We start from the raw sequence: 6,048 nt of genomic DNA, 5'->3' as shown, positions 1-6,048 counted from the left end.
TAAATATTTTTTTATTTTCTTGTTTTGCAATATTTATTGCAAATTGTAATTTAAAATCAAAATACCTTCTTAACGGGTTAAACAGACTTTCTAAGAAGTGTTTTGATCATTTTCTAAATTTCAAGTGAATTATCTGATAAAATTATCTAAAGTTCACAAACAAAACTTAAGTCTTGCGAGATAATTTATAAGTTCGGAGAACTTGGCTTCTTGATGTTTATAAGGCTAAAATCAATCAGCAAATCTATTCTACAGAATCTTATTTGAAGAGTTAGCTTTATTCTAAACAAATTTGTAGCAATTGGTAAATTGTTAATTTATGATCTATTTTACTTGAAGGAGGGTATCAAAATACCCGATCAGTTTGAGTATCAACCAAGTAAGACCAAACTAACGGTGATCGACAGAGCCAATAAACTTCATCAAATTATTAAATCATCTTAAAAAAGTTCATGACTTTGTCTATTTGGGGTTGTGACAGATAAATAAAAAGGCTGATCGCTATGGCTAAATGCGCAATGAGTAGAATGGGTAGCATTACCAAAAATACGAAAGTTCATCTTGTCAAAACTCTTATAAAAGTCTACAATGTAACCAAGAGAAGCGATTTGCTAATGGATGTTTATAAATCGAAAGTAATGGTTTTTGAAAGGGATGAAAATATAATTAAATGTGAGATCAGTGTGAATGGAGATATTCTCAATCAGGTAGAAGAATTTGTGGATCTGGGAAGTATGTTTACTAGAGATGAAAATACTGAGAAATATATTAAAAAGAGGGTGAGTGCCGGGAACAGGGTGACCGGTGCACTAAAATCTACCTTGGCAAATAAATGTTTGTCGCAGAAGGCAAAATTAGCAGTTCTCAATGGAGTTCTAGTGCCAATTGGAAAAATAATAATGAAAATTGGTAGAATGCTGTCTATATGTGATCTCTCGGGTGAATGTGTGGTAAAACAATGTATGATAGGTGCACAAATATCGAAATCCGTAAACTATGTAAGGCTGAAACATGCTTTATGGACAGAATCGAGAAAGGGGTGCTGCGTTGGTTTGGACATGTTGAGCGAATGGACCGCAAAATATCGGCTAAAAGGATCTACAATGCAATGGATGACGGATGCAAAAAACGTAGAAGACCAATAAAGACATGGCACGATCAAGCCCATCAAATACTTGAAGATGGACATGTCAAGAATAGGAATTATCGTCGTGCGTTCATGAGAAGATGTATGAATGTGGAAGCGAGGTCTGTATGCAAAGACAGAGTCATGTGGCGCTCTATCCTTTCTCTCTATCCCTACTGGGAAACGGCGTGATGGTTTTCCTGTTTGTTTGCCAGGAGAGAACTAAACAGACTCGAAAAGCTTTTTGCGATGGGCGGAGTAGGGGGAAGATGATCCAAAGGTAACTCGCCTACCCGTTGGAGCGACTTAATTAAATCTACGCTGGGGTCTTCAGCGACTGATAGTCCCCGCTCTGCCCAGAACAAGACTACCTGAAGGCAAACCACAAAAAAAATATGGAAAGCAGCCGCCATCCTCAGTCATGAGGGATAGACACCTTATTTAAAAATAAAAATAAATTATAATGAAATACTGCAAATAAATCCTGTCTTTTGTTCGATCAGCATATGTTTATCTTGTTTGCTTTTTTTTTTCTTTCTTCATTGTTATGTCATACCATATATTTATATGCATTAAACTTTTAAATCATTAAAAAAAGAATGGCCCACGCTCAGACGTTGAAGTCTTTGTGGGCATTTTTTCCGAATTATGTTATAGCTTAATTTTAAAATGTATTTTTAAAGTGAATTTTTGTAATTAAAATCCTATGTAAATATTTGTATGGAAAAATAAACAAAAAAAAGTAGAACGAGATGGAGATCATAATAAAATCATTTATAAAATTTTAATTTTCGTTACTTTCCAAATAGTGGGTAAGTCTGTAACATTGAAGACGACTATACAATATGTTATCCCATAAAAGATTTTTCATAAAATAAATTGAAGAATATGAAAATATCGTACCATGGGAATACAATAAAACGTGAAATAATAAATAAATAAATACAGAAAAATACTAAAATCTTTCATGGACAATTTTTCGTACTTAAATCTGTGCATTTAATAACTTTATTGAATTATTGTTTGAATCACACATGCATGATTTGAAGATATAATTATACAGTTGTGTGGGATGATGAAGTATGCGCATGGCTTAGCATGAGGTCTTATATGTAAATCATGTTTATTTAATATACTGTTTACCATTATTTTATTGTCCTTGTTCGTCTTTGCTACATGTATTTATGCGCTGTTCTGATTCTTGTACATATATGTTTCCTCGTGTAATATATATATTTTTTACAATGTTTTAAATAAATTGGCGTTTCCTATAAGATTCATAGTATTTTTTAAGTCAAATTTTAAAAATTGGCAAAATTCACGACCTTATTTATTATACATACGGTCTAAGCCAAGTAAACAGCTATATGAAGAAACATATGTACAAGAAACTGAACAAAAAAAAACACAAAACCATACAGCAAAGATAAACAAGGGCAATTAAAAAAATGAGATATAATTGATTTATGAACGCTCAAAGGGCTTTTACATATACAGAGGTTATAAACAATTTGAAAATAATTTTAAAAAAAAGAAAATGTAAAAGAGAATACTAATCGGGTTGTGGTCCCGTGGCTAGGGTCGTGAACTCATGGATCAAAGGTTCGCACCCCACTCTACCACAACTAAATTTCCATTTTCTGATAGTGAGTTATTTACAACTCGTTGAAAATAATCACCAATATTGAAATATTTGGGTTTATCATAAGAACCTAATTTCTTTTTAAAAAATATTTAAAAAAACATATGAAAATACTCAAAACTAAAAATACAGTTGAATTTTTTTTTAGAATAATTGACTCCTGAGATGATAAAGTTATGGCAAATACGAGTATATATATTTTTTGGTCATCAATTTATTTGTTCCTGAGAACGTGAATTCTCGAGAACAGAGAATTAATGTGTGAACTGGACTTATATCTAAAGCAAATATGATGCCATTAAGCACATAGGAATAGATAAATTTGAAAAAATCAGGAACATCAAAAAGATTATTTACAACTTTATACAAAAAACCATATCAGACACTATTCTTCTATCGCCAATTTTAAGTAAATTTAATGTATTTAAGAAAATATTATTGTTTATATCTTCTCGCCGTAAAATGGCATATTTAAAATCTAATGAAAATAAACAAGATATTAAAGTAGAGTGATGGGATATATTTACGTTTGTTTTCTCCATTAGTGAAACAGTATCGATTTTTAGGCGAAACTTCATTATTGTAGGATTATTTTCACCAACACTTGTTATTAGGTAATTCCTCAAGAAAATGCCAGTTCGAATATTAGCATTATTGTCAATTTTCACGACGTTATAATTAAAGAGAAATCAGCATGTATAATTTTCATCCGTTTCCATTCCGTCGCCATTTCAATCTTGAAATGAGTCATTACTGTGTTTTAAACAGTATCGAGAAATTATTCTAACTAACTGTGGGCCGAACATCATAATTTATGTATGTCTTAATAATTAGGGTGTTAATTAACAGAGATGAGAAGCCGCGAAACTCAAGTGAGCCGAAGTTTATAAATAAATACGAGATCACGAATAAAGTAATTGGAAAATTGCTGGCCCTGCCGCTTTTAGAGAACGCAGACGTCATAGAGCGAGCTTCCAAACGGATGGTACTTTTTTGTTTAAGGTTTACGTTTATTTGATCATTTTTAAAAACCCGTTAACTGGTTATGACATCATCATCATCATTCCATTTTCGCACCTAATGGTGCATAGGCCACTGCACTAGTATAAAAATTGCCGCCTATATTGATCATTTTTGTTACGTAAAGGTAAGATGAGCAGTCTTACGTTTCAGGACTAGAAACTATGAAGTATTCTCGTGTAAAAACATAATTTTTAAATAAATGTTTTATGTCAAACATGTTGGGAATCCGAACTCAAGACCTCTCGTATAGTAAGCAAATGCTCTGACCACTACACCACAAGACCGGCTAAAACAACTGAAACAATCTATACTTATTTGTTATTTTACAAAAACAGTTCACAAAAATAAATAACAGATCTTCATGCAAATATACAGATATTACAGCTTACCCATCACATACCGCACACCGCATCTGAGAACATAAGTCTCCTTGGCGGTGCCTACATACACAGCAAAGTCGCTCGTTGCCGAACGAGAAAAGATGCCCGAGGGAGCTCTCTGTAATCTGAAAGCCTTTGCATTTTTGTGCTGAAAGAAGGTAATCCAAAAGGACATAGTAAACACTTCATTGAATTGAGAAAAGAGGGGAGTAAATTTTTCACTGACTGGAATTAAATTTATTGGAAATGATCAATTCACCGAAATGATTACACTTTTTAAAAGTCTCGAAATTATTTTTGGAAGCCAGCAGATCTGTATATCCGACAGGACCTATAACAGGGCCACGGATAGTAGCGAGAAGCTCCATTTAGTAATCATAGAGTAGGGAAAAGGAACAAAACCACAGAATGTGTTTAGAAGACTGATTAGGGTAGGGTATCCGCAGCAGTACGAATGGGAATGAACAATATTCAAAACAAATAGTTCAAATAATAAAATCAACAAATAGAAGAATTGAAGAAATTTTTTGCAATACATAATATAACTAGCGCTTGGACATGAACATATATATTTTTATTCTAGTCTAGGCATTAACAGGGCTTATGGCCTGTTTTATGGCCTGCCTGGCAATCAAACTAAAATAAAATAAATTATAAAAATACATAATAAATAATCTGAAAACTGGCACAGGTATTTTGATTATATCGTTGACAATTTAATGAAATTCAAAATGCGCTATTTTTTAAAAACCCTCAATCAGGTTCTGGACCTATTTAGGTGGTTTTAGTATAGTATCTCGTTTATTGAGAAATAATTTGCTTCAAATAAATACGCTAGAAAATATTAAATAAAGAATTGGAAGAACAATCAAACCTCTGACTCTGAAACACTCAACCTTGAAATCCGTGACCTAACCACTAAACATTATAAATATTTACGAGTAACATTACTTTGTACTTTACAATATGCAGATTGTTTATATAAACTTCGTGTCCGGGTGGATAAAGAAGAAAATTCTGTGTAAAATAGAACTAGAATTCTGGGCACGCGTTTTTGACTAGACGTCTACTCTCAGGTAAAAATTCTGAAAAGGAAAATCAAGTGGAGATAATTCCGCTTCAAAATTTAGTGGTGGGGGCATTTTCCTACCATTCTTGAGGTTCTGGTTTCGATTTCTAGCAGCACGGACGTGAAATATAAATTAAAAATTTCAAAAATGCTTTGAGTATGTCCAAATGTTTGGAGACAGGCTGAATTTCCTTCCTAGGGAGTTATTCATATCTAAATTTGTTACAACAGAGAGGGAAAATATTTTTGAGGAAACGTAGATATTTGAACATAGGCAAAATTGTGAATTTTATAGTTGTGAAGTGGCCACTTAAACCAGCCAATGACAGGTCATAAGCTTTGTTAACGCCCAGAGTTCCATATTCCCTTCTCAAAAATATTTTCCTTCTCGGTTGCAACAAATTTAGATTGAAAAGTTGTTTAAACTGCAATATTTTGTTGTTTCTGGACTGACACCTGAGGCGTACGACTAATCACCTTAACTTAGTGTAACATATGATCAAAATATACTGCATTATGTGTACCAATTAGTTCTCCTTGCACCACAGGGTGCAAATAGAAACATGATATTTACGTAAAGGAAATTAAAATTACCATCACGCTTAGTTATCCGAAATATTTTTGAATATCCGACCTATTTGAAGTTGTATTTAGTTCACGTTGTTTACCGGCAGCCGGTTTGCAAGCCCAGACAACCCTGACCGTGGGTGGCAAACTCAGGCTAGGGGTAGAGGGCTTCATCCCCGTATTTTGTTCATGGCCTCGGGGCACGACGTCGCGGGGGAGGAAGGGTGTGTTACGGAGTATT

The sequence above is a fragment of the Micrasema longulum genome, unplaced genomic scaffold, assembly GCF_059751315.1.
Source record: "Micrasema longulum isolate JH-2025_06_02 unplaced genomic scaffold, ASM5975131v1 h1tg001275l, whole genome shotgun sequence".
Lineage (NCBI taxonomy): Eukaryota > Metazoa > Arthropoda > Insecta > Trichoptera > Brachycentridae > Micrasema > Micrasema longulum.
This window is presented reverse-complemented; position numbering follows the sequence as displayed.